General features: G+C 39.2%; 1 protein-coding gene and 1 long non-coding RNA gene across 3 annotated transcripts in view; one reads left to right on the forward strand and one right to left on the reverse strand.

The window, feature by feature from the left end:
* Positions 1-21,879, reverse strand: part of ERGIC2 (ERGIC and golgi 2) — a 68,771-nt gene extending 46,892 nt beyond the window's left edge. The window contains exons 1-4 of the mRNA XM_021674877.2: positions 21,849-21,879; positions 18,106-18,201; positions 17,011-17,128; positions 6,324-6,418 (exon numbers count right to left, since the gene is read on the reverse strand). The gene's annotated coding sequence lies outside the window, so the exon portion shown is untranslated. The remainder of the gene's footprint in view (positions 1-6,323; positions 6,419-17,010; positions 17,129-18,105; positions 18,202-21,848) is intronic.
* A 2,848-nt stretch (positions 21,880-24,727) lies between these two features.
* LOC105732221 (uncharacterized) overlaps positions 24,728-26,908 on the forward strand; it is a 110,691-nt gene continuing 108,510 nt past the window's right edge. For both annotated transcript variants that reach the window (XR_010343021.1, XR_001110935.2), the window contains exon 1: positions 24,728-25,122. This is a non-coding gene — a long non-coding RNA (uncharacterized LOC105732221). The remainder of the gene's footprint in view (positions 25,123-26,908) is intronic.

Genomic DNA, 26,908 nt, shown 5'->3' on the forward strand with positions numbered 1-26,908 from the left:
CGTATTTACTTGTTTAATAAATACTGAATTTGAGTCAAGGGGTAGTGAAGTGATGTACCCAAATTCAGACAGCTGGGAGAGTCAGGGAAATCTTGATCACAATACTAAACTGTGCTTCAAAGGCAAAAATCACATTGTTTTATGTAGTGAATTAACCTTTACTGAAATATTAAATTTCACTAAATTGAAACCATCCCCCGAAGTAAGTATGGATGAAAAGTTTCCAATGAATCAATTTTATTTTCAGACTTTCAAAGTTAGTCTAATTAAATCAATTTGAAGCTCTCACTTTCTTGACATGCTTAAGAAGTATAATGTAGTGGGTAAAATCATAGTCACTGGAGACACAACTTCCTGGGTTAAAATTCCAGATCAGCAACTTACTAGCATGTGGCTTTGACCACATTATTTCATCTCTTTTCGTCTCTATTTGCTCATCTGTAAAATGAGCATGATATCTGAGTTGTTATGAGGATTAAGTAAATTAATATACATCTAAAATGCTTTTTTTATATTTGCCAAAAAGGCATCAGCAATTCTTCCTTCTTTGTGAGTGTGGGCTCCTGGTTGGATGGAGGCGGGCTGTTGTTCACTTAGTTACACCTGATCCTTGGTCTCAAGGGTAACCTACTTTCAGGGTAACAACTATCCCATGAGAGTTGGATTTCCCAGTGTAGCAAAACTGACTAATTTGATCCTGCTTATTTATAAAACAATTCACCATTTTCTAATCTACCCAGTGAAGACAAAACTTCACTTAATCTTGTGTTATCAGTGGCATTACATCTGAAAAATAATTTGCTTTAAAAAGGCCGTTATGTATTACCTGCAGAAGACAGGTTTTAGACTGAGACTAATAACTGTTCCATAACAACGTGTATTTAGTAAAGATAATGAAAAGGTGTTCCCATGCCATTTTTTTCTTTCTCTAGTTTGAGTAAAAGTTTCAGCAAGTAAGCTGCAATATTGAGAAAAACCTATAATTGAATAATTTTCACTGCAGAATGCCCACAAGCACCTCAAAGTCAGTACATGCCAAATGGATCTTTTTGTCTTTTTTGGGAGGGGGACAGAGTCTCACTCAGTTGCCCAGGCTAGAGTGCAGTGGCGCGATCTTGGCTCACTGCAACCTTCACCTCCATCTCCTGGGTTCAAGGAGGTGCCTCAGCCTCCCGAGTAGCCAAGACTGCAGGCAACTGCCACCACGCCAGGCTAATTTTTGTATTTTTAGTAGAGGGAGGGTTTCACCATGTTGGCCAGGCTGATCTTGAACTCCTGACCTCAAATAATCCACCCACCTCAGCCTCCCAACGTGCTAGGATTATAGGAGTGAGCCATAGCACCCAGCCTTAAAAGTCTTAAATCAGTTTTTCACATGGCAAGTTCAGACTTTATAATCAGCTGATGGATAAATACTTTTAGTCTATCCACAGTCTATGCCATCTGATATCTCTGTTTCAGCAAAGCCATCACTTCTATCTATAAAGCATTGTGTGTGCAATATTTTAATACAATTAATAGGCTGAAATGAACCACAGAGTGGGACTCTGTCCACCCCCCTCAAAAAAAAAAAGACAAAAAGATCCATTTGGGATGTACTGACTTTGAGGTGCTTGTGGGCATTCCACAGATCTGTCAACTGAACTTGCAGCCTGGCCACTATTGTAACAAATATTCATTGAGCACCTTTGATATGACAAGTGATGTACTAAGTACCAAAAAGAAGAGAAAGATTCACAAAAGACAAAGTAAAAATGGTACAAAACAGATTAACATGAGAATTAGAGAATCCCTATTGCAAATCTCATCTTTCATTTTCCTTGGTGTTCTTATCCAAAAGTATAACGTAAATCAATGAAAGTGGAAGCTTTAAACCAATATTCACACAGAGGGTTTTTAGTAATTACCAGGACATTTATAATAATATCCCACTGTAGCATTTGCAAAGGAAAGGAAAGGTTGACAGAAAAAGAAAGAAGTTGGGCAAGGGACTGAGAGAAAGAGGAAACACAGAAAGAAAAGATTGGTAAGAAAAGGACAGGGAAGGGGAAGGGAGGTTGGTTGAAAGAGAAAGATGGAGAGCATTGAGAAAGCAAGAGGGATTGAGAGAGGGTAGGAGGATGAGAATTTGAAAGAGTATAAGAGATTGGGGAGAGGGAGAAAAGAAAGGGGGAGAAGGAGAAAGGAAAGGGGAAGAGGGAGGTTGTTGACTGAAAAAAAAAAGTAGAGGATTGAGACAGAAAAAAAGATTAACAGAGGTGAAAAAACAGAGACAGATTGAGAAGTTGAAAGAGTGTAAGAGGTCCAGAGGGATGGGGTTAGAAAGTGGGAATGTAAAAGGGAACAGGAGTGGGGAAGAAGAGGAAAAGAGGTTGAAGGAAAGGAAGAGAGACAGAAAGAGGCTAAAAGAGAAAGAGTGAGAAAAGACAGGTTTTATTTTCTAATACCATTACAGAGATACCTTGTGCTCATACTTGCCTTCCAACTTTTAAATGAAGATTCATTAGAAAAAGATTAACCAATTTCAGTGAAGCCTCAGTTACCTCCAGCCTTAAATACAGACAGAAATATTTGGGAAACATACCATTTTGTCCGAGAGTTAAGGATTCCTAATTTAAGTATATCAGCTTTTTGACTTAATTCTGAAGAGCAAAATTTTCATAATGTGGATGTACTGAACCTAACATCTTCATGTATTATTGCAATTACAATTATTAGGCTGAATCACGTAAAGTAGCTAATTTTCAAGATGTTTTTATCTACAGAAATGGCAGCTTCATAATTCAAACTTTTATAATCTACTCACAATATTGAGTTCTATAGGAAGGAAGCCCTGAATATTATGCTTTTTGAAGTTGTTTGAATATATATATGTAATTTTTCTATTTCCCTATGAATTGTTGTCTCATTTGATTATACATGTGCTTACCTAAAGCTGAACCATACACCCTTTGGAATGCTGCATTCTTGGAAACCAAATAATAAATTTTGGTGGAATGTGTAAAATAAGAAAAAAAAATGTTGCCTCAGGCTTCTACTCATTCTATATTCCAGATTTCTGTGATGGACTTTGACATCTATTCTTCCGGCTCAGTGACCTTCCTTAGTTCCTCCCTGATTCTTGGCTACAGCCTACAGAGGTAAGGGGATTGAGACAACCTGAGCTTCAGATAAATTAAATACCTTATAAACAGATTAAATATCCTAAAATTTTATCTAAAATTTTTAAGGTCAATTGATATGCCTGAGACATAATCTCTTAAATGTTCACTCCTCATCACAATTGTGAAACTGGCAGGGACCATTCCTATCTATTTGTGCTCAGAGAAGTTTCCAGCCTGTATCCCTGTAAGTAAAGTTAAGAATTATATGGATTGAATAATATTGCCCTTCTTATCTTCCGGTGTTTGCCAAAGTAGAAAAAAATAGTGCCAGTGTATATACTACTATTCAAAATATATGACATACACATGGTATGCAAGATACGAATTGAACAATTCAAATTGTAAGTTCCCAGGAGGCATGAAACAACATTAACTTTTGTGACCAATGTTTAATATTGAATGTACAAACACACCAACACCAACCTCTGCAATGACAATGACGGGTGGAAGTAACACTGAATTTTTTTTTTTTTTTTTTTTTTTTGAGATGGAGTCTCACTCTGTCACCCAGGCTGGAGTGCAGTGGCATGATCTCTGCTTACTGCAATCACTGCCTCCTGGGTTCAAGCAGTTCTCCTGCCTGAGCTTCCTGAGTAGCTGCCCTTACAGGCACATGTCACCACACCCAGTTAATTTTTGTATTTTTAGTAGAGATGGGGTTTCACCATGTTGGCCACACTGGTCTCGAACTCCTGACTTCATGATCCACCTACCTCAGCCTCCCAAAGTGCTGTGATTACAGGTGTGAGCCAGCGTGCCTGGTCTCTTTTCCCATTTCTAATCACAATTGTACCATGCTGCTCTTTCAGTGATCACAGTTCTCCTCCAATGACAGATATGATCCAATCCCTGCAGGCAGAAATTCTTGTGAAGACAGTGCAGTGGGATGTCAGTGACTGCTGCCTCAGCTCACAATGTCGACAGGCTTGTACTTTTCAGGTTGGGCACACTGCAGTGGTCTTCCAGAATCTCCCTGCAACCAGCAAAAAGAGAAGTTCTCCCAAATACCTGATTCCTGGCTGACACAAACCCCAGCTGCCCATGATGGTCAGGCAGGGCACAGGTTGTCTTCTTACCTCTCTGATTTCTGCCCACAACCTAACAGAAAACTATGGCCACTCAGGTAACTGATTGGTGTGACAGATCTCTCAAAAGGATTAAATCTATACCTTCAAGGAGAGACTGAAAGATAAGGTTTAGGTTAGTATAAATTCACTTAGTGCTGACTATAGACACTTCATGAAGAAACTTTCAAGCATCTGTATAAATGCCCAGATGATGGTTTTCAGTTACATGAAACTTCTTTATGTTTTCAATGCTACCAGCAGTATGTGCACTAAGTCACCTAATTCAGCTATGCAGCTGAATCATAAGAAATGATCTGCTGGGTGCGATGGCTCATGCCTGTAATCTCAGCACTTTGGGGGGCCCAGGTGGGCAAATCACGAGGTCAGGAGCTCCAGATCAGTCTGGCCAACATAGTGAAACCCTGTCTCTACTAAAAATACAAAAAAGTAGCCGGGTATGGTGGTGTGTGCCTGTAATTGCAGCTACTTGGGAGGCTGAGGCAGGAGAATCATGTTAACCTTTAAGTTGGAGGTTGCAGTTAGCCAAGATCGTGCCACTGCACTCCAGCCCGGGCGAGAATGCAAGTGCGAGACTCAATCTCAGAAAAAGAAGAAAGAAAGAAAGAGAGAAAGAGAGAAAGAGGAGAGAGAGAGAGAGGGAGAAAGAGGGAGAAAGAGAGAAAGAGAGAGAGAGAAAATAATCATGTTTGTAGGTCAAAAAATATTGAATATCAGCAGTTTCACATAGTTCATTCAAGTCATGAATAATTTCTTTTGAGAACTGAGTTCACTTCAACTATCAAATCAGTAATCACAGTTCATTTGTTTTTAAAGTAACTTAGCAATGTATTTATTCTTCTTGCCTTTTCTAAAACTAACATGCATCTTTTCCTCTTTATGGATCAGTAAACACCTGTTTGTGAGACATGTTGAAAAGAAAATTCCCAGACTCATCAATGCAATCCTTGAATTACCATGCAGGAAGATGATCCTGCAGCTCTTCTGAATATATTGGTGTTTTCAGTATCCATACCCTCGTGGCTTTGGCAAGAGGTATTAATGATCAGAGATACCTTTGCCTGCTGTACCATTTTAGAAAATTCATCCTCTAGCACAAAAGAATAAAAACACATATAAACCTAGGCAGATGCTTTCAAAGGCTAACACAGGGAGTGCCCTATATATAGATAGACTCTCAGGGTAAACCCCACTATTTTTCTCTCTGTGCACTGGAACGATGTTGTTAGGTGACTTATAAAGACCTAATATTATTCCACTTTAGCTTATACAATAGAAATACCAAAACTATTTTGTAAGCATTCTTTTTATCTTCACTAAAATTCCAGGAAGAGAGAAAAATAGTATCACTTCATAGAAGGAAAAATAAAAAGTTTAGACCCAAATCAGTTGTTGATGAAGCGATCAATACAATTCCTTTTTAAATGTTAAGCCTATACTTGATTCCCTTGGTTTCATTGTGCTCTCATTCTTTTGACTTTGCTGAATAAACATTATGTTTAGAGGCTGACAATGGAAACTACATTCTGATTCACTCTAGTCTATTGAATATTTGTAACTTGTTAACTCAGTTGTACAATACAGTAGAAGTGAAGCCAAACTCAGGGGTTGATCTTTACATGGGTTAGTTATTTTTGCATAATCTTTTCCACCCATTTACCATTCATACCAATCCATCATTTCAGAAAAATGCCTCACGTGGTTAGAAATTGGCTCATACCTTCAAGTTTGAGTTTCACTGTTATAAAAACAATTGTGTATGGGTGTCTGAGTTTGCATATGTTTACAGTACAACTGGAAAGTAATTACACAGAAATGAGACTTACAAATATTAGGTAATAAAATCACTAGATATTCTTGAATACAAGTTTTTATAAGTATCAATAACTGGTATTCATGACTATAATAACCTAAAACCAAGGAAGTCACCTTTAGATCCATTATTTTAAAAGACTTTTCACACCATTATTCATATTAAAAATAGAGAAAAACTGAAAATGAATAAGCAGAGTACATTTAGATGTCACATGTTTGTTTGGATCTTAATGTTGGAGGAGGTGGTGCATATACTCACTATGAGGTTCAGTTGTTCCCCATCCAGCAGTCATACATGTAAGGTAAATTTGTTTATCATCTTTCTCTGGCACCAGATTGGTGATGAAAACTCTCCTAATTAAAAAGGATGTTAAAGAGAAAGGTAAATATCATTTAATCTACAGGAGTGATATTAATATTGTCTATGTTGTTTGCTCTTCAGTGACAGCTCTGGAAATATTTACTTTGACCTAACAGTAACCCCCATTCTTTTTGAGGCAAAGTCTCACTCTGTCATCCAGGTAGAGTGCTGTGATGCAATCGTAGCTCACTGCCACCTCTAACTCCTGGGCTCATGTGATCCTGCCTCCTAAGCCTCCTAACTAGCTAGTATAATACTACTGGCATGCACCATCTAACGTGGCTAATTTTTTTTTTTTTGGTAGATGGGATCTTGCTATTTTGCCTAAGCTAGTCTCAAACTCCTGGCCTCAAATGATCCTTTTGCTTCAGCCTCCCAACGTGCTGAGATTACAGGTGTGAGCCATGCACTTGGCCAACATTACTCTTTTAAATGCTGCAATTAATTAAGTCTTCCAGAAAATGCTATCTGCTACTCAAAAGGGATCAGCTCAATTTATATGTTACCAGTTTGCTCCAAGTATTACCATATCCTCCCAGGACAACAGGAACATATGCCCTACACTCAGATGTGTGGCTCTTGGTTTCTCATTCATAATCATTTTTTAAAAATACATCTGCCCTTTGTCCATGTGCCTCTAGGACATCACCTTGTTGAATCTGAAGTGACAGTAGAGAAAAGTATACTTGCCTTCCTTCGTCAACTTCATCATGTGAGGAATGGGGAAGAATCACATTTGTAGTACTTTAAATTTTTCAAGTACACACACACACGCACGTTTATTTTCTATGCTGTTTTGATTCAGACTTTCACATACTTTAATACTTCAGCCTATCTACTATTCTGGCTCATTTATTTCAATAATTTGTTCTTTATTTTTACTGCTCTTAATAAAATTTTATGAACTACTTGAAACTTTTCTGTTCTTTTACTACTTACCTTCCTACGCACATCCAAATCTTAGGCTATGCTGCCTTTACAGATAATCATTGCTCTATCATTTCACTTTCTGTCAAATTTTCTTGAGCTACACCATTTTCCCTCTGCCAACATATTGTTTTTTAACCAGTTGGCTCCTTCCTTCCTTCCCTCCTTCCCTCCTCTTTCTTTCCTTCTTTGCTCCTTCCCTCCTTCCTTTTCTTTCTCCTTCCTTCCTTCCTTTCTTTTTCTTTCTCTCTCTCTCTCTCTCTCTCTCTCTGTCTGTCTTTCTTTCTTTCTACACATTCTCACTCTATCTCCCAGGTTGGAGTGCAGTGGCACAATCTCGGCTCACTGCAACCTCCACCTCCCGGGTTCAAGAGATTTTCCTGCCTCAGCCTCCCAAGTAGCTTGAATTACAGGCACCCACCATTATGCCCAGCTAATGTTTGTATTTTTAATAGAGACAGTGTTTCACCATGTTGCACAGGCTGGTCTCAAACTCCTGACCTCAGGTGATCCATCCACCTCAGCCTCTCAAAGTGCTTGGATTACTGGCGTGAGCCACCATGTCTAGCCTACCAACTGCTTTTCTTATTCTGATTTTTTTCATTTATTAGATTATGATCACATCAACTCATATCATTCAGTTAATGAATGTATCACAATTTATTAAATCCCACTAGTGAACATTTAGACTATTATCTCTTTTTTTCTTATAAGCTGCATCAAGCATTCCAGATAATAAAGCTGTACAGTTGTGCCATTATTCCTGGAAAGTAGAATTGTTGGACTATGAGACATGTACTTTAAAAAATAGCAACTATTGCTACATTGTCTGATTTTTGAAAAGACAAAAAAAGGATGTATCGAGTTACACTCCACCCAACCATGTTTATAATTTAGAATTATGTCAAGAATCTTTAAAATATTCATACCCTAAATCCAGCAATTCTACTTCTAAGAAGTTTATTTTAAGGCAATCCTAGACCTGGGAAAAATATATATTCAAGGATAGTCAATCCAGCAACATTAAAAAAATTTTTTTAAAGGAAATAATCCATTTTTTGGAAAGGCCACCATGTATTAATTAAAATTATATTCTAAAAGTCTTTAATATTATGAAGCAATGCTGAAAATCATAAATGAAAATGTACAATAAAATAAAACTTACAATAGATATATTATTACAACTACTTAAATACAAACAGAATAGTACAGGAAACGAAAGAAGTATGCCCAAATATTTACATAAAGGTAATGATGCTGGAAATTATAGATAGGAAATGTCTTGTCTTTAATGAGGAAAAAAAAGTCATCTCTCACTCTTCCCAGTGAAAAGAAATGAATAGGTACAGATATAGATGCTACTCAATTCTTAGAGGGAAGAGAAAAAATTCTTATGTTATCATTGATACTAGGTGGTGTTAAGTAGGAAGCAAAGTCCTAGGAGAACAGGAAAAAGGATCAAGATAAGAAGCTAAGGAAAGAAGGGCTGAAAAGAAGGGGGAATGTCTGTAATGACGATTGTGGATATTAGGAGGCAGAACCATGCAGGTATACACCCAAGGACTGCAGAATGGTACTGAAATTGGAAACCACAAGATTTTAAGGGCATTAAATGTCACCACTGGTCTTTATCTAAAAAAGTGCTTCTCAACCTTGGCTGCACATTGTATTTCCAGGAGAAATTTTTAAAATACCAATGCTAGGTTCAGGAAGGACCAGATACAAGGTCAACACAAAGAAGTCAATCTGTAGAACCCAAACAAAATGCCATTTAAAAGTACAGTGAAGGCAATGCAATACTTAGGTATACACTTAGCAAAACATGTAATAGAAGATCTTTGTGCCAAAAATTGCAAGATTCTGGTGACAGAAATCGAAGAAGACCTAAATAAGTGGAGAGACATATTGTACTCATGGATTAGAAGACTCAACATAGTAAATATGTGAATTCTCCCCAAATTGAGCTATAGTTTTAATGCAATTCCAATTAAAATCGCAGCAAGGGTTGTTGTAGATATAGCAAGTGTATTTTAAAATTTATATGAGAAAGCACAGGCCTTAGCATATTTAAAACAATCTTCACCAAGAATAAATTGGGAGAAATCACTTTTTCCTTATAAAGTCTACTATGTCACTACAATAATATGTAGTAGTATGTGAAAGGATAGACACATAGCTCAACAGAAAAAAGATTCCAGAAATAAACCCACACAAATACGCTCAGTTTATTTATGGCAAAGGCACAAAAGCAATTCAACAGATGGTGTTAGAGCAGTTAGAGATCCCTTAGACCACAAAAAAGAAAAGGAGAGAGAGAAAGAAAGAAACCTCAACCTAAACATTACATATTATACAAAAATTAACTGAAAAGGGATCATGAAGTTAAATATAAAGTACAAGGCTAAGGCTATAGAGCTTTTAGGAAGAGCAAAAGTAAAATCTGGGGTTAGACAAAGAATGCTTAAACTTGACATCAAAAGAAGAAACTATTTTTTAATGGAGCAATTGGAATTCACGTAAATTAAAATTTTTGTCTTGTGAAAAACCCTGTAAAGAGGATAAAGAGACAAGCTAAGACTGGGAGAAATATTTGCAAACCACATATTTGACAAAAGATTAGTGGCAGAATATATAAAGAATCCTCAAACTCCACACAGTAAGAAAACAATTCAATTAGAAAATAGGCTAAAGAGATGAAGAGGCTTATCACTGAAGAGGTTAAAAAATGGTAAGTAAGTAAATGAAATGTTCAATACTATTAGCCGTTAGGGAAATACAATAAGATATCACTATCACTACACACCTATCAGAATGGCTCACTTTTTTAAAAGAAAAAGGAGAATGACAATGCCAAATATGCCAGTGAGGATGCAGAAAAACCAGGTCACTCATACATTGCTGGTGGGAATATAAAATGGTAAAACTACCATGGAAAAACAGCTTAGTTTATTACAAAACTAAATATGCAATTTCCATATAACCCAGAAATTGCACTCTTGGGCATTTATCCCACCAAAATGAAAACACATGTCCACATAACTTGTACACAAATTTCCACAGGAGCTCTACGTGTAATAGCCCAGAGCTGGAAACAACCTAGATATGCTTTGACAGAAGTACCATTAGACAAACTGTGGTACATTTATACCATGTAACACTATTCATGTATTAAAATGAATGAATTATTAAAAGGAAATAACAATTGAACAAGCACAATACAACTTGGATGAATCTCCAGGGGACTGTGCTGAGTGGAAAAAGCCAATCCCAAAAGGTTACATAGTATGCGGCTCCCTTTACATAATACTCTTGAAATGACAAAATTCTAGAAATAGAGAATAGATTAGTGGTTGCCAGAGGTCTGGGAAAGAGTAAAGTGGGTGTTGCTATAAAAGGGCAACACTTTGGGAGGCCGAGGTGGGTGGGTCACCTAAGGTCAGGAGTTTAAGACCAACCTGAACAACATGGTGAAACCCATCTCTGCTAAAAGTACAAAAGCTTAGCCAGGCATGGTGGTGTGTGTCTGTAGTCTCAGCTACTCAGGAGGCTGAGACAGGAGAATTGCTTGTAGCAGTGAGCCAAGATTGCACCATTGCACTCCAGTCTGGGTGACAGAGAGACTCTGCCTCAAAAAAAAAAAAAAGGTAATACTAGGCATCCTTGGAGTGATTGATAGAAATTTTCTATATTTTGATTGTATTAGTATCCTACAAGATGTTACCAGTAGCAGAAACTAGGTAAAGAGTATATTGGATGTCTGTATTATCTCTTAAACTGCATGTGAAATCTAAAATTTCCTAATTTCAATATAAGTTTAATTAAAATCAAATGCATAAAGCAAGATAAGGAGAGGGGAAATGCTGATGCCAGCTCTCTATTCCTCAGATTGTGTCTTAAGTGGTCCAAAATGGAACCTGGCCTACAAGTGTGTATGAGTGAGGGGGGTGTGTGTTTGTTTGTGTGTGTGTATGTGTGTGTGTGTGTGTGTGTGTGTGTGTTTTAAGCAACCCAGAGATTATACTGTACAGCCAAGATTAAGAAGCATTGTTCTAAATGTTTTCTCTGACTTGGTTATAAAAGAACAGAAAGCAAATGATGGACTTAGCCATGATTAGTGATTAGCAGGATGGAAGCATTGAAAAGACAGCAAGAGGAAGGTGAGTAACACCTCTGGCAGAGGTGTACTGGCAGAGGAACAGTTAAAGAATGTAGAAACTGGTTACAGACCCCTGTGGGTCCATGGAAGTGCATGGGATTGGGAGTGGAGAGGTCTTACCTACAGTTCCTGTAGTCCTCTTTCTCACTGAATGTTCACTTGTGCTGAGTAGGTGGGCAGGGTACTGTTATTCCTTTCTATTAATAATAAAACTGAGGCACAGGGAAGTTAAATAACCTACCCAAGATCGTATGACTACTACATGACAAAGCCATATTAACCATTCCTCACCCAGTTTTCACATTAGCTTTAGTGTAAATAACTGTTATGCAAAAACAGGATTTTACTAGGTCATGAAAGTACAGAGAATTGAACATCTGATGCTTCAAATTCCTACATATTTGTAGTAACTTTATAAGATAAAGAATCAAAATTAAAAATTAATTCTTTGAAGTCTTCTGTAGACCTCCATCAATTAAAAATCATGAAGGTATGTGTTTAGACTTCAGCTTTTAGATAAAGTGGCATAAATATAAGAAAGTTTTCAAATAATTATTTAACTTCAGAAATATGTATAGCACTTCTCAGCAAGATGAAAGACATTAAGTTGTATAGCAAAGGTTCAAAACATGGAAGAGTTATCCATACCAGCCTAATTCAATATGTTTTTCCAGAAGCAACAGGATAGATCACCATGAGGACAAAATTGTGAGAAGCCAGGGTGAGTAGAGACAGATTTTAATGGTATCAAATTACTGCTTCCCATGTTCCAGAAGTAACTTCTTCCTATTACCAGGTTGTCTACTGACAGTATTTGTCATAAGGGAGCGGGGAAATAGACATCTCTTTTAATGAGGTCATAGTCATTTTTCATAATTACTAAAAGTATATTCTTTTATATTTCTTTTTGTTCTTTTTAAAATTAGAGATATGGTACTGCACTATCACCAAGGCTGGGACTACAGGTCCACACCACTATGCCCAGATAATTTTTTTAGTTTTTTGTAAAGATGGGGGTCTTGCTATGTTACCTGGGCTGGTCTCAAACTCCCAGGCCCAAGCAATCCTCCTGTTTTCACCTCCCAAAGTGCTGGGATTAGAGTCGTGAGCCACCATGCCTAGCCTACATTTCTAATCTATATTAAAAATTTTTATTATCTTGAATTATTGGAAAACAGAGATTTCCCTTAATAACTTTAATCCCCAAGAAAAATGTTAATCTATATATTTTCTTTTCCTTCATAACACTAAACAAAATATGATTATTAAGATTCATGGTGCCTCAAGATAATGATTCAGTGCATTATTACAATTGTAATACTAGATGTTATATCCTTATATAATGGTCTCTGAAAGTTATATTTACTCCCTGTACAATGTTTTTCAAAGAAATGTCTAGGGAACATGCATTAAGTCTGGCATTGCTTTAAAAATGTAGAATTTTATATAAGTCATCAAATAAAAACTCAAAATTATGATTCTAAGATTTGATTACAAACTTCCTAAATAATTTTGAACACATAAAAGTCTGAAAATTGCCTTATAAGGATGACTTCTTGTGATTTACCTCTTCAAAAGTAAAGTTGGGGGATGAAAAAGAAAATGAGCCTTAAATTCACCGAAGGGTCCTGCTCACCAAGTTTTTGAGCAGACAGAAGGATCTGCTACTTTGAAGACACTGAAAACATTATATCTAATCATTTAGCTATGGGACATTATGCAATATTCTCAACCATCTCACTACTTCCAGGAGACCAGTATTAGAAATACCAGAATTTTAACACCAAGCAACTTTTAAACTGAGGAAGAAATTTTCAGATAATGTCTCAATATCACATTGAAACGAAATTCAGATGAAATCAAAGAAAAAAATTTCTTTTCAAAAGCATTCTTTAAAATTCTTCAAAACTTTATATATTTATTTTGGGAGCAGGTATGGTGATCAGTCAGTAGAGGAGAGCAAGGAAGAAGAAGACCACCTTTGAGCAACTCCAGGGCTCCAGATACTATGTTCAGAAGCTTATGCACACATGTTAAGACATCATTATCTCCATTTTATAGATGAATAAAGAGAGGGGAGCATTGTTAATCACTTATTTAAAAAAATAGGTAGAAGGAGAAAGCAGCTTTTAAAATGAAAAACTATTAGTGGTATGTGTATTGTTGAAGGACAGACAGTTTCATTCAGCTAAATATGTTCATTTATTTGCCAGATAAAGACTATATCACTGGGATCATAATCTTTAATATTTCTTGTGATGTGGGGACAGCATTTGTGAGCCCTTAAACAAACAGTCTCAGAGCCCCTGCACCACAGGCACAGGTACAGACCTAAAGTTAGGATGCACTGCTGTCAGGACCCACTGTTTTACGGCCAGGGAGCCTCCACAATAATATTGTCTGGGTTCTGCAGACTAACCAGCTAGGGCCATAACATTGCAGGTGCAGCACAGCTACCAAACAACCTGGGCTCCCCAAGCATGGCTGGCGACACATTTGTATCTCTCTGAATTTTCCGTTAGAAATTGGTCAACAGCTAGAATGCCACATTTATCTTGAGTTGGCCAACTTCCTATATTGTTTTCTATTGTTATCCCCTAGAAAAGTAATAATAGGCTGGGGGTGGTATGTCACGCCTGTAATCCCAGCACTTTGGGAGGCTGAGGTGGGCAGATCACGAGATCAGGAGATCAAGACCACTCTGGCCAACATGGTGAAACCCCGTATCTACTAAAAATATAAAAATTAGCCAGGCATGGTGGTGTGTGCCTGTAGTCCTGGCTACTCGGGAGGCTGAGGCAGGAGAATCGTTTGAACCTGGGAAGCAGAAGTTGTAGTGAGCCTAGATCATGCTACTGCACTCCAGCCTGGTGACAGAGTGAGACTCCATCTCAAAAAAAAAAAAAAGAAAGTATTAATAAAGCATTATATAAAAGTAATTTAAAAACTCTATTAAAATCCCAGGATGGAGGCATGTATTTCTTTCATAGGTTCAAAACTAGGATTCTGATCAAGAGATGAGTCTTATCTTTTCTTGCACTGCTTCAAAAATGAGCAGATCAATAAAGTATTAACATATGCATCTTTGGAATACTCAAAACATAAACTAATTTTTAAAATAAAAATATTGCACTGAATCATGAAATTATTATTATTCTTTCTGTGGCATTATTTGTGTTATTCCAGTGTAACAGATAACTAGACTTATTAAAACACTGTATACTACACATATTCAAAATACAAATATATATATAAAGAAGACGCATAAGAAAAATTTCTAGCATTGTATTTATTCCATTCTTAAATTTAAAAAGAAATTCTCCAGGAAATAATTTTAGTAACTAAAAACCAAGAGATGTTTTTAACTATGACTTTTCTCAAATATACACAAAAATTTGAGAATTAAGATATATGCTTATTTATATAATTATTTACTGGAGATTTCTATTTCATACCAGAAATCTATTTAAAACAAAAAGTTTCTAGCACAGTGGATTTTTATTGTTTATTCATATTATGTTAAAACTCATTTCTACTTCCTTTTCAGATATATATAAAAAACGAATTCTCTTCTCCTTTTAAACATATATACCAAAAAAACATGCAAACTCCTCAAAAGACTATCCAGGGAGGTGAGGTTTCAGTGAGTCAAGATCACACCACTACACTCCAGCCTGGGTGACAGAGTGAAACTCTGTTTCAAAAAAAAAAAAAAGAATAATGAATTCTGGCTGGGCACAGTGGCTCATGCTCAGAATACAAACTCCCAGCACTTTGGGAGGCCAAGATGGGCAGACTGCTTGAGCTCAGGAGTTCGAGACCAGCCTGGGCAACATGGTGAAACAAAATATGCAAAAATCACCTGGCACAGTTGCATGTGCCTATAAGCCCAGCTACTTGGGAGGCTGAGGTGGGAGGATCACCTGAGTCTAGGGAGGTCGAGGCTGCAGTGAGCTATGATGGTGCCACTGCACTGCAGTCTCGGCAACAGAGCAAGACCCTGTCTTCAAAGCACGAAAAAGAATAATGTATGCTGATATTTCCTGTTTCATTTAAAAAATGCTGATTGTGACTAATTTCATAATAGCAGTTTAACAAATATTTCAATAAAAACATATACATTTGTTAGTCTTGCTTTCACAATTCTCCACAATCAGATTCTAACCTCTCTTCACCTTATTACCCTTCTACCTGTCACGTGCATGCCAGCCAAAAAGTCAGTCCTAGCTAATTTTCAGAACTCATCTTCATTCTCCAAGGTCCAACTCCTTCATAAAGTCTTTTTGGTCAAAAATAACATCTTCTCGGCTGGGCACGGTGGCTAACACTTAGAATCCCAGCACTCTGGCAGGCCAAGGTGGGTGGATCTCTTGAGGTCAGGAGTTTGAGACCAGCCTGACCAACATGGTGAAACCCCATCTCTACTAAAAATACAAAATCAGCTGGGCATGGTGGTACACGCCTATAATCCCAGCTACTTAGGAGGCTGAGGCATGAAAATCACTTGTGAGGCAGAGATTGCAGTGAGCCGGGATCCTGCCATTGCACTTCAGGCTGAGCAACAAGAGTGAAACTTCATCTCAAAAAAACAATAAATCATATCTTCTCTTCTAATTTTTTTTTTTTTTTGACACAGGATCTTACTCTGTCACCCAGGCCGGACTACGGTGGTGTGATCTCGGCTTACTGCAACCTCCATTGTTGCAGACTCAAGTAATCGTCCCACCTCAGTCTCCCAAGTAGCTGGGATTACAGGCAGATGCCACCAGACCTGGTTAATTTTTATATTTTTTGTAGAGATGGGATTTCACCATTTTGCCCAAGCTGGTCTCAAAATCCTAGCCTCATGTGATCCTCCTGCCTTGGTCTTCCAAAAAGCTAGGATTATAGAAACGAGCCACTATGCCCAGCCTTCTCTAATTTCTTAAAGTACTTTGGATTTTGCCAACATTATGCCACTTGCCAAATGTGAATCCTTGTGTCATTATGTGTGCACACATCCTTACTCTGCCACCTAACTGTTGGGTAGGCTCTTTATGGTCAAGAAAAGACTATATCCCAAACATCATCTTTTCACCTAAAAATTCTCTCAGGGCTTTACGAAGCTTTTATAGATGTATAGCCATATTGTTTCAGGCTACCAAATTCTTGGAGCAACCAACTAGCATTAACTGCAGGTCATTCTGAATCTTTATGATATTTGAATCCGATGTTGAAAACAGGCCAGGCACAGTAGCTCACACCCGTAATCCCAGCACTTTGGGAGGCCGAGGTGGGTGGATCACCTGAGGAGTTTGAGATCAGCCTGGCCAACATGGTAAAAACACTGTCTCTACTAAAAATACAAAAATTAGCTAGGCGTGGTGGTGGACACCTTTAATCTCAGCTACTGGGAGGCTGAGGTGGGCGAATCACAAAGTCAGGAGTTCAAGACTAGCTTGACCAATATGGTGAAACCCTATCTCTACTAAAAATACATTAGTTGGGCATGGTGGCACCCACCTGTAATCCCAGCTATTCAGGAGGCTGAGGCAGGAGAATCACTTGAACCTGGGAGGTGGAGGTTGCAGTGAGACAAGATCGTGGCACTCCACTCCTGCCTTGGTGACTGAGTGAGACTCTGTCTCAAAAAACAAACAAAAAAAGCAGAGGTTGAAAATAGTAAGTCCTGCTGGGCATGGTGGCTCACACCTGTAATCCTAGCACTTTGGGAGGCTGAAGCAGGTGGAGACCAGCCTGGCCAATATGGTGAAACCCTGTATCTATTAAAAATACAAAAATTAGCTGGGCATGGTGGTGCACACCTGTAGTCCCAGCTACTTTGGAGGCTGAGGCAGGAGAATTGCTTGAACCTGGGAGGCAGAAGTTGCAGTGAGCAGAAATCATGCCACTGTACTCCAGCCTGGGTGACTGAATGGGAATGTCTCAAAGAAAAAAAAAAAAGAAAGAAAAAAGAAAACTATAAGTCCCAAACTGGGCAACATAGCAAGACCTTGTCTCTATAAAAAAAAAAAAAAAAAAAAAAGGGGGGGTGCTTTTCCAGCAATATAGGGAGATCTCATCACTATTAAAATAATTTTTAAATACCCACATGCAACAGTACATGCCTATAGTCCCCTGCTACTTGAAAGCTACAAGAATCACTGAAAAATCAGAAGGGCAGCTAAATTTTTTTACTTCAAAAATGAACATTCTGCTGTAAATTTTAGTTATCATTGACATAATAAACTTTTCAGCCGGCCACTCCCTTTCTACCTCAGTTTATTAAGACACTTTGAAAGAAAGTATGGAAAGGGACTATACAGCTGCAGGCCCTGGAAGTTCTTACAAGAGGATATCAGGTACCAAATGTCAATGGTATGAATAATGTCATATAGATCTAATTGGTGTAATTAGTAGCTCAATTTTCAGATTCCTTCTTTAAAAAATATTTTAATAAGGCCAGGTGCAATAGTTCACGCCTGTAATCTCAGCACTTTGGGAGGCTGAGGCAGGCAGATCACCTGAGATAGGGAGTTCAAGACCAGCCTGACCAACATGGAGAAACCCCATCTCTACTAAAAATGCAAAAAATTAGCTGGGTGTGGTGGTGCATACCTGTAATCCTGGCTACTCAGGAGGCTGAGGCAGGAGAATCGCTTGAACCTGGGAGGCGGAGGTTGCAGTGAGTGCCTGGGCAACAAGAGCGAAATTCTGTCTCAAAAAAAAAAAAATTAATTAATACAAGTCAGGAAGTTACCATGAAGAATAAATATCAAAAAACAAACAAAAACAAAAAAAAAAACAGCCAAATTAAATCGCTATTTAATAAAGTGACAGAATGAGGGAAATGGCTAAAATGCACTCCTAAAAATAATTAATGTATACATCTGTGTAGTGTGAGAAAATAAAGAAAAAAAGAATCTATATGTTAAAATCTGAATAGACACTGAGATAACATTTTCATTTACTATTAAGAAGCTTCCCCACCATAGCTCATACTTAGTCAAATAATCATCATACAATATTTACATTTTATATCTTAGTGTCTTATAATCACAATTTTATAAATATTAAGCTATTTCTAAAATAGCCATGATTTTATAAACATTAAGATTATTTAAAGTCTTGAAAGACCACAAGCTAAATCTAAACTTCTTAACATGGCACATAAAAGTCTTTAAACTTTGGAACAATATACACTTTTCTACTCTTGTATACGATGAACCACATTTCAAACATCTTTTGTTAAGATGTTTTTAACAAATCTTACTGTGAATGTTTAATTTTTAAAACTCTTCATAATCGGGATATAAACTATTTTCATAAGAAATAGGCATGCATATTTTACACAAACAGATATACATTCTACCTCTATTAAAGAAAGAAGAAATGTAAGTACCACTGGGCATAAAATAGAATAAATTTTAAAATAAAAGTGTCACAAGAAGCATGTCATTAAAAAAAAAAATCTTGAAATCTCCCATAGGGAGAATATGTTGACTATTTATTTTAATGAAGATAATTTCTGTAACAAAACATTTTTCTTTAAACAGTAACAAACTAAACAGATCCCCTATAGGCTATTAAAAGTTGTATGATTTGTTATTTTCCAAAATAAAAGATAGGAGGAATTGATAATTTCAATAGGAAGTGAGCCTTAGGAATTACTAACCACCACAATGCATTTGGATAAGAATGAAAACAACTTTACCCATAGTTTGCAGTAATTAGGGTAAATCTTACCCACTGGTATAAGCAGTTTTCCATTTTCCATTTACTTCACAGAATTGCCATAGTACTCTATTTTCTTAAGAAATGTTTGTAAAACGCCAAGGGTCAAGCATAGTGCTTGGTACACAGAAAGGGGTTCAATATTTTTTAATGAACAAATTACTGAACGAATGAACACAATGGGTTCTCAAACTCTCCCTGCTCCCTCTTAGGTTTGCTATTATGTCCATTATGTGCTTTGGCCCTTCTCCATGTCAATAATGATGTATTTCCTTTCCTTTACCCCTAGAAAGGCCCTGGTTATTCTTTCTTCCTTTAGAGATCTAGAATCTTATAATTACCCCATCTCGCTTGAAACTCATTAAACAATAAAGGACACCCTTTTCCCTTGGGCCTTCCTCATGTCTCTAACATGCCTCTCCTGCAGCAGAGATTGAATCTAGCTGAACATGTTGTAAGATAAACCTCCTGAAAGCAATGTCTGCCTCCAGGTTATTTGAATTTCTCACCCCATCCCTACTTAACAAGTAATTTTATTCTGAAACAGTTGTCATTAGTGAGATATCAACATATTTACACGTCAATCTACTGCAGCTAACTTCATAACAATGGAAGAAACAGAAAAATACTGAGCATCCTACTGTGGGTCTCAAAAATTGAATTCAAATACTCTATGTATAACATGCCTAGACTCTGTCATTCTAGCATATCTATGATATGGCCTAACAAGTATATCGTTAGACTACAAAATGACTACAAAATGGCTTTTTCCTATGACGTGTGAAACTCCATTAAAAATCAATTCTTCCTAATAAAGTTTTTTATGGTGTCTAAAATTGCTGTGAATATCAGTTACACCTTTTACAATGATCTTTTAGCCAGAAAGCCCTTATTTGTAGAATCTTCATATATTTCAGTTGTCACCTATTTAGGCTGGGCCTAATAGCAAAACTGTTCCCCTTACTGAATTGAAAGAATTATTCAGGCACACAATTTATTTCCTATCTTGATACCCAGCCTCCCGCTAATCTCCCTGGACCAGAAAACTCCATTAGAATCTGGCACCCATGTTTGTTCTGTTTAACACTGGAGGAAGGACAGAAAACTTCAAAGCATTTTTTTTTTCTTTTTGGGGCTACCAAGAAGCCAAATTTTTGTACCTTTACCATTCAAAACCCCAATTCAACAAACTTTCACAGGGGTTTTTCCCCCATGTTAAGCAGTCATGTACTAGAGATACACAAATAAAACACAGACTCTGTCTTCAAACAACCCAATGAGCAGAAAATTCTTTTATGCACAACGAAAACGCTGTAATAGTAAGATTCAAATGTGTAGAGGAGAAATTTGGTTGAGTGTATGACACTTTCTTTCTTTCTTTGTGGTACAGAAAGGATAATTCTATAGAAAAAGGAGAAAGACAACTGGGTAGAAAATTTATTTCAAATATCTAACCCAAATCTTCAACAGATTTTCCATTTTAAGTATTCCAAAAGGTGTACCATTGTATATTATACTAAATGTCGGTTCACTTATCACTTAAACTTTTTTAAGCTAAAAAATCTCAAACAATTAACATTTGGGAAGAAAAACAAGACTGATACACAAAGTAGTCAAAACATTTCAACTTTCTAAACTGTATGCACTGGACTAATTTTTCGATATTAGAATATCTCCACATTTGAATTTCGATAGTCCACAGTGATAAATAATGGACTAAAAAATTTGACATCGAACATATGCAAAACTAATGGCTAGTACGAAAAACGCTAGAATGGAGAGAGAAAACTTGCAAGTGCCAAAACGTTTAAACGCTCTTTCAAATATCCCGAGATGCCAAATTAAGGACAAAACGATTAGTGTTCCAAGAATACAAACTTTCATCTCTTTCAAGGCAACTGAATATTGAATCTCATTGAGACTATGAAATAAACATGTGCTTAACTCCTATTTGTTTTGTTTTGTTTTGTTTGAGACGGAGTTTCGCTCTTGTTACCCAGGCTGGAGTGCAATGGCGCGATCTCGGCTCATGGCAACCTCCGCCTCCTGGGTTCAGGCAATTCTCCTGCCTCAGCCTCCTGAGTAGCTGGGATTACAGGCACGTGCCACCATGCCCAGCTAATTTTTTGTATTAGTAGAGACGGGGTTTCTCCATGTTGACCAGGATGGTCTCGATCTCTTGACCTCGTGATCCACCCGCCTCGGCCTCCCAAAGTGAAGCGCTGGGATCTTCAAGCGGCAGCAGTGTCGGCAGCGCGGAGACAGATCGATGAAGAGGCGGGCAAGACGCAGGGAAGCACATTCCTCCTAAACCAAGGGCCAGAATCGCCCTCCCGAAGCGCCCCGGGGCTTAGAGCATCACCTCGCTGTAATCCCGGAGGCGGGGAGGATGCGGCTGGACCCGGGCACTTCGTGATCCACACAGCGCCCAGCCCGTGCCAGCCCTGCGGCCGCCTCTCCGCGAGGCTGGGGCCAGGGTCAGCGCGCAGCCCCTCCGCGTCCCCCAAGCCCCCGCCCGCGCCCCTTCTCCCCCAGCTCGCCCATCCAGCCCGCTGCCCCTGGCCGCAGCATCTCCGGGCACTCGTGAGGGGGCCGCCGGGACAGGGCCAGAGCGCCGCAGAACGCACCGAAACTTCCCAGGGGCGCCAATTCAAAAATCGCCGGTCCCGCCGCCGCCGCCGCCGCCGCCGCCGCCGCCGCGCGCCCCTCAACTGGCTCCCCTCTGCGCGCCCGAAGCCCCAGTCTCCCCCTCCCTCAGGATCCCCCAGCGCCCCGCGCAGCGGGAACACGCCGCCAGGTGCCTCCCGGCCCCGGGGGCCGCCGTCGCACGTCCGCTCCCGCAGGGGGCCTCACTCCGCCAATCGCCGCGGCCGCGCGCCCTGGCGTACACTCACCAGCCCGATCTGGGGCGGCCATCTTAGCGCTCACCCTAGCACCCGGTCCGGCGGCTACGACAGCGGTGACGCGCGGCAGGGCCCGCCCCCTCCCACAGCCCCGCCCCCACGCCGGCTCTGCGCGGGCCCCGAGGACCCTGCGGGCAGTCGCCTTCCGTGCTTCGAGGTGGGGTTGGGGGCCACAGACGGTCCCTGGCGCCGCACGTGGCTCTGTGGGGACAACAAGCGCTGCCTCCCCGAGCGGGCTTCGCACCTGTCCTGGTCGCCGCGGCCCGAGAGGGTAAACCCAGCCTGCCCTGTGTGCCTGTGAGCCGTAGAATCATCCACGGACGTCGTTAGTCCTTCCCGGAATTTCTGTGATTTCACAGCGTCGAATTGTTTGGCAGAAACGCGTGCCACTTCCGTTACCTTTAAAGCCTTCCCCAATTCACTGGCATAGAAATTCTTACAGAAAACTTTTCCTTCTTGAGGTGACCCCTGGGTGTAACTTTAGTGGTGATGACGGCTGTGAATTGGGCTCCCTCTCACAGCAAAAGGGCGAGAGAGGTTCCAGAACAGGCACAGGAAAGGCACTGCTCTCCAGAACTGCCTAACCCGAAATTGCCCATTTAAATAATGAAGTAGATACCGAAAAGAAAGAGAATAGATTAAGGAGGAGAAATCTTCCAGGCAAGTCAAGGCTAAGGTACCTAAAACTTAATCCATTAATATTTATTGGATTCTTTGTGCTTAACTCTGAGCCAGATTGCTGTTTTTAACTGAACCTATACTCAATGATGAGCCAGTTCTACTTTGGCCACCCTGTGGAGTGTACTGAAAATGTAAAAACTCTCCATGGGGAGCTTAAGACAAAGATGCAAAGTTAATAATACATCAATACAGTGTAAAATTTTGCAACATGTAAGACAGGCTATAAAATGGTTCCTATCTTTTCATCAGCAATTTTATTATGAGTAGTATCTTTCAGTGGTATGAGCTGAATAAAGAAATGGGTGCTCAAAGGTTTTCACAGCATATTATCCAAACACTGAAAAACTGAAGGCGAGGAGGAGTGGGGCGGGATTCTAACTAAAAGGAAATGACTAAGATCTGACTTAGAGGCCGGGTGCGGTGGCTGACGCCTGTAATCCCAGCACTTTGGGAGGCAGAGGTGGGTGGATCGCCGGAGGTCAGGAGTTTGAGACCAGCCTGGCCGACATAATGAAACCCTATCTCTACTGAAAATAGGAAGCATTAACTGGGCGTGGTGGCGGGTGTCTGTAATTTCAGCTTCTCGGGAGGCTGAAGCAGGAGAATCGCTTGAACCCAGGAGGCAGAGGTTGCAGTAAGCCGAGATGGCGCCAATGCACTCCAGCCTGGGCAATAAGAGCGAAATTCCATTAAAAAAAAAAAAAAAAAAAAATCCGACATAGTAACACAGGAAGTTCTTATATTAACAAAATAGATAACAAAATAGCAAAGATCTGACATAGTAACATAGGAAGTTGTTATGTTAGCAAAATAGATAACAAAATAGCAGTAGTGTTTAATCAATTGATATTTGAAAAAATACCAAATATGTACATGAAGATAACTGCTTAAAATGTAGTCATGCAAATAAGGATTAAAGATAAGGGATAAATTTGCATAGTTTAGTACTCATTTCATTCTTTTTTCTATATACTAAGTGCATAATAATTCTGATTCAATAATGGCCCCAGTGTACTACTCCCACTCAAAACATCTAACTCCTGTCTTGTACTTTTGTCCACCACCTGAATTTCTAAAATGCATTAAAAGCATTACATGAAGGCATCTCTTAAGATGAAATATTTAAAATTTAAGTATTTCTGGCATGCAATATGGTTTTTCCTGTAATTCCTTGAAAGCAAAATATTAATAAAAGAAAAATCAAAACTCTTGCGTTCCTATTATAATACCATAAAGCCATTCTGGGAGGTCATTTGGGAGATATGAGAGTCTTAGTTGCCTCCCTCTGATCTAGTAATTGGGCAGGGTTTTTCAAGGACTAAAATGATGTGAATAAATGAAGAGAAAGAGTGAAATGGGAAGAAAAGCAAAGGCAAGCTGTGTAAGGGATAAGGTGGAGAGTGCTGAACAGCGTCTTCAATAAACTGCCTTGAATATAATGATGTAAGCTAGGAAGAGGTGTGGAGTGGGAAGGGAAGAGACAAGAAATTCTCGTTTCTAATAATTAAAGAGCAGATGTTTGTAGTTAAGCTTTTTTTTTTTAAAACTCAGCTATCATTTTATTCCTGATCCTTAATACCTAGGCCTAAATTATAGCATGCTCTAGCTCATTTCCTGAGCTCCAGAACCTCTGTATTGCAATTTTATTTTTACATAGCAATCATAATCATAATTCTCCTTAAATTTTCCTATTTGTGTTTTACCCATCTCATCGAATCTGTTTTTTTCTCTAACGTTAAAAAAAGAAAAAAGCCTCCTTTCCTGCCCACCTTCATCAATGATGTCCCCAAATTTACCTATTAAAGCCTCAAAATCAGTCTTTCTGCAGGTCGACCTTTGGACTGCTCAGAAGCCAGTCCCTGTATTACCTCCCACTTTTCCACTAGGGGAGACGTTGATCTCTTAAGTGGAAAACCCTGGCCTCTGCCTCCAGTGGCCTCCTGCAAATCATTACAAATCAGCCTCTTTCAGGTCTGACTTAAACTCTCTCCTCCTGGAAACCGCTTTCCTGAAGTAACAAACTGCGTGCAGCTCCCCATCCCCCACCCCCAGCAGTGTATTATTATGCAGTCACCGCTTTAGTTCCAAGTTCCGAGCCTGCTTCTATTTGCAGCAGAACCTCTTTGGGGCCGGGACTGTGCACTTGCTCCCTTTCTATACCTCTCCTCAGTTCCTAGTACCGGCCAAAAACACTGCTGAAATGCCTAAGGAGTCAACTAGAAGTTACTCAGCATAATATGGTGACGTGGAAGTGATGTTTAGAGGGGGCTTCCCTTGCGTCCCCAGATGGAGAGAAATGGCAGTTTGCCCTTCCAAGGTAAGCAGTTTCCTAAACAAGATAAAACGTTAAAGATTCTGAAATCTAATGAGTGTGTACCTCAATTCTGAGGTACAACACAAACTAGTTTTGCTCCTTGTATCCTGAGAGAAGATTATGAATGAATTAAAAGACAGAACATGGTAAATTTCATAAACCTCCGAGTGGCTTTTTACGCTTTATGTCGATTTTTAGAATTTCATAGTACAGTCTTTCATGAATAGAAGATTTCAGGAGTTGAAATTGCAGGCTAAAAAATTTATGAGGTTATTACATTTTGGGAAGAGTTTTACAAACAATGCAGTTATCTAATAACTAAGATTCATTTAACGTTTGTTTCAACACCTATATGCCTGGCACGTGCTAAGAATTGAGATATTCATAGCCTTCATTTCAATGGCTATGAGGATATGAAGGATTGAGCGGAGGAAGTGGTAAAGAAACGCTAAAGAGCTTAGCCTTAAACTTTGATTAAGGTGTTGCAACACACTTCTGTTAAACTTTTTTAATGAGAGGAACCCAAACCACCTTAAATTTCTGGCAAATATGAAAGAACGGAGTTGAGAGAGTAGTATGGAAAAAAACAGCAGATGTAAGATATTTCCTTAGTAAATGAACAGAGAGGAAAGTGAGTAGAAGGGACGTTAGAATTCGCCTTTTTTCTGTTTTTTGTTTGTTCGTTTGTCTTTTGAGACAGAGTCTTGCTCTGTCGCCAGCTGCCAGTCTGGAGTGCAGTGGTGTTGTACTGGAGCGAGCATAGAAAGTCAATACCAAGACAAAAGTATGCCGAATTGCAGGGTCTTTATTGCCAGCGGGCACGGAGGACTCGTGTCTCTCCAACCCGAGGCCTGGAAAGGAGGATGTCAAGACCTTTTATGCCCGTAAACCACCTCGGGTGAGGAGCTTCAGACATTCCAAGGGCCAGGGGACTTTGGATATTATGATTGTTGCTTAAATAGTTTACAGAAGTCAAGATAAGCATTAGTTTACACATTGTCTGGGTATGGATGGAAATTACAGACCTTAGTTACTTATTACAAGTTGCAGGGGCCAAGATGGCGTGGGTTTGGACTGCTTGCCTGTCACATTAGGGTTACAGAGAGCAGTTTTCACATTCGGGTTACGGAGAGCAGTTTCAACAGAAAGCTGAGGTATAGTTGAGGTATGCAGTTTTATGGGGCTTTTGACATGTCACATTCCCCACTTTTTTTTAATTGCATTTTAGGTTTGGGGGTACATGTGAAGACCATGCAAGATTGTTGCATAGGTGCATATGTGGCAGTGTGATTTGCTGCCTTCCTCCCCTTCACCTATATGTGGCATTTCTCCCCATGCTATCTCTCCCCAACTCCCCAGCCCCCCATTGTCCCTCCCCTATTTCCCCCCAACAGACCCCAGTGTATAGTGCTCCCCTCCCTGTGTCCATGTGTTCTCATTGTTCAACACCCACCTATGAGTGAGAACATGCAGTGTTTGATTTTGTGTTCTTGTGTCAGTTTGATGAGAATGATGGTTTCCACTTGTTTTATTTACAGGAATTAAATCATTGATTCCTCCAACAGGTTAGTATTGTTTGCTTGTTCTAAGGGCTCATATTGAGACCTTCATATCATTAATTTTACAGAGTCTACCCTAGATTTTATGAACCTGAGCAGTTGGTTTAGGAGGCAGGGTACGAACATGAGTCCCAGTAGGAGTGGGACCAGAGGTCCCACCAGGCCCGTAAGGAGGGAAGTGAGCCAAGGGGACCAGGAAAACATTTTTTCATACCAACTTTCCAATGCCT

This window comes from Aotus nancymaae, unplaced genomic scaffold, assembly GCF_030222135.1.
Source record: "Aotus nancymaae isolate 86718 unplaced genomic scaffold, 86718_ANA_hifiasm-v0.15.2.pri h1tg000016l, whole genome shotgun sequence".
Lineage (NCBI taxonomy): Eukaryota > Metazoa > Chordata > Mammalia > Primates > Aotidae > Aotus > Aotus nancymaae.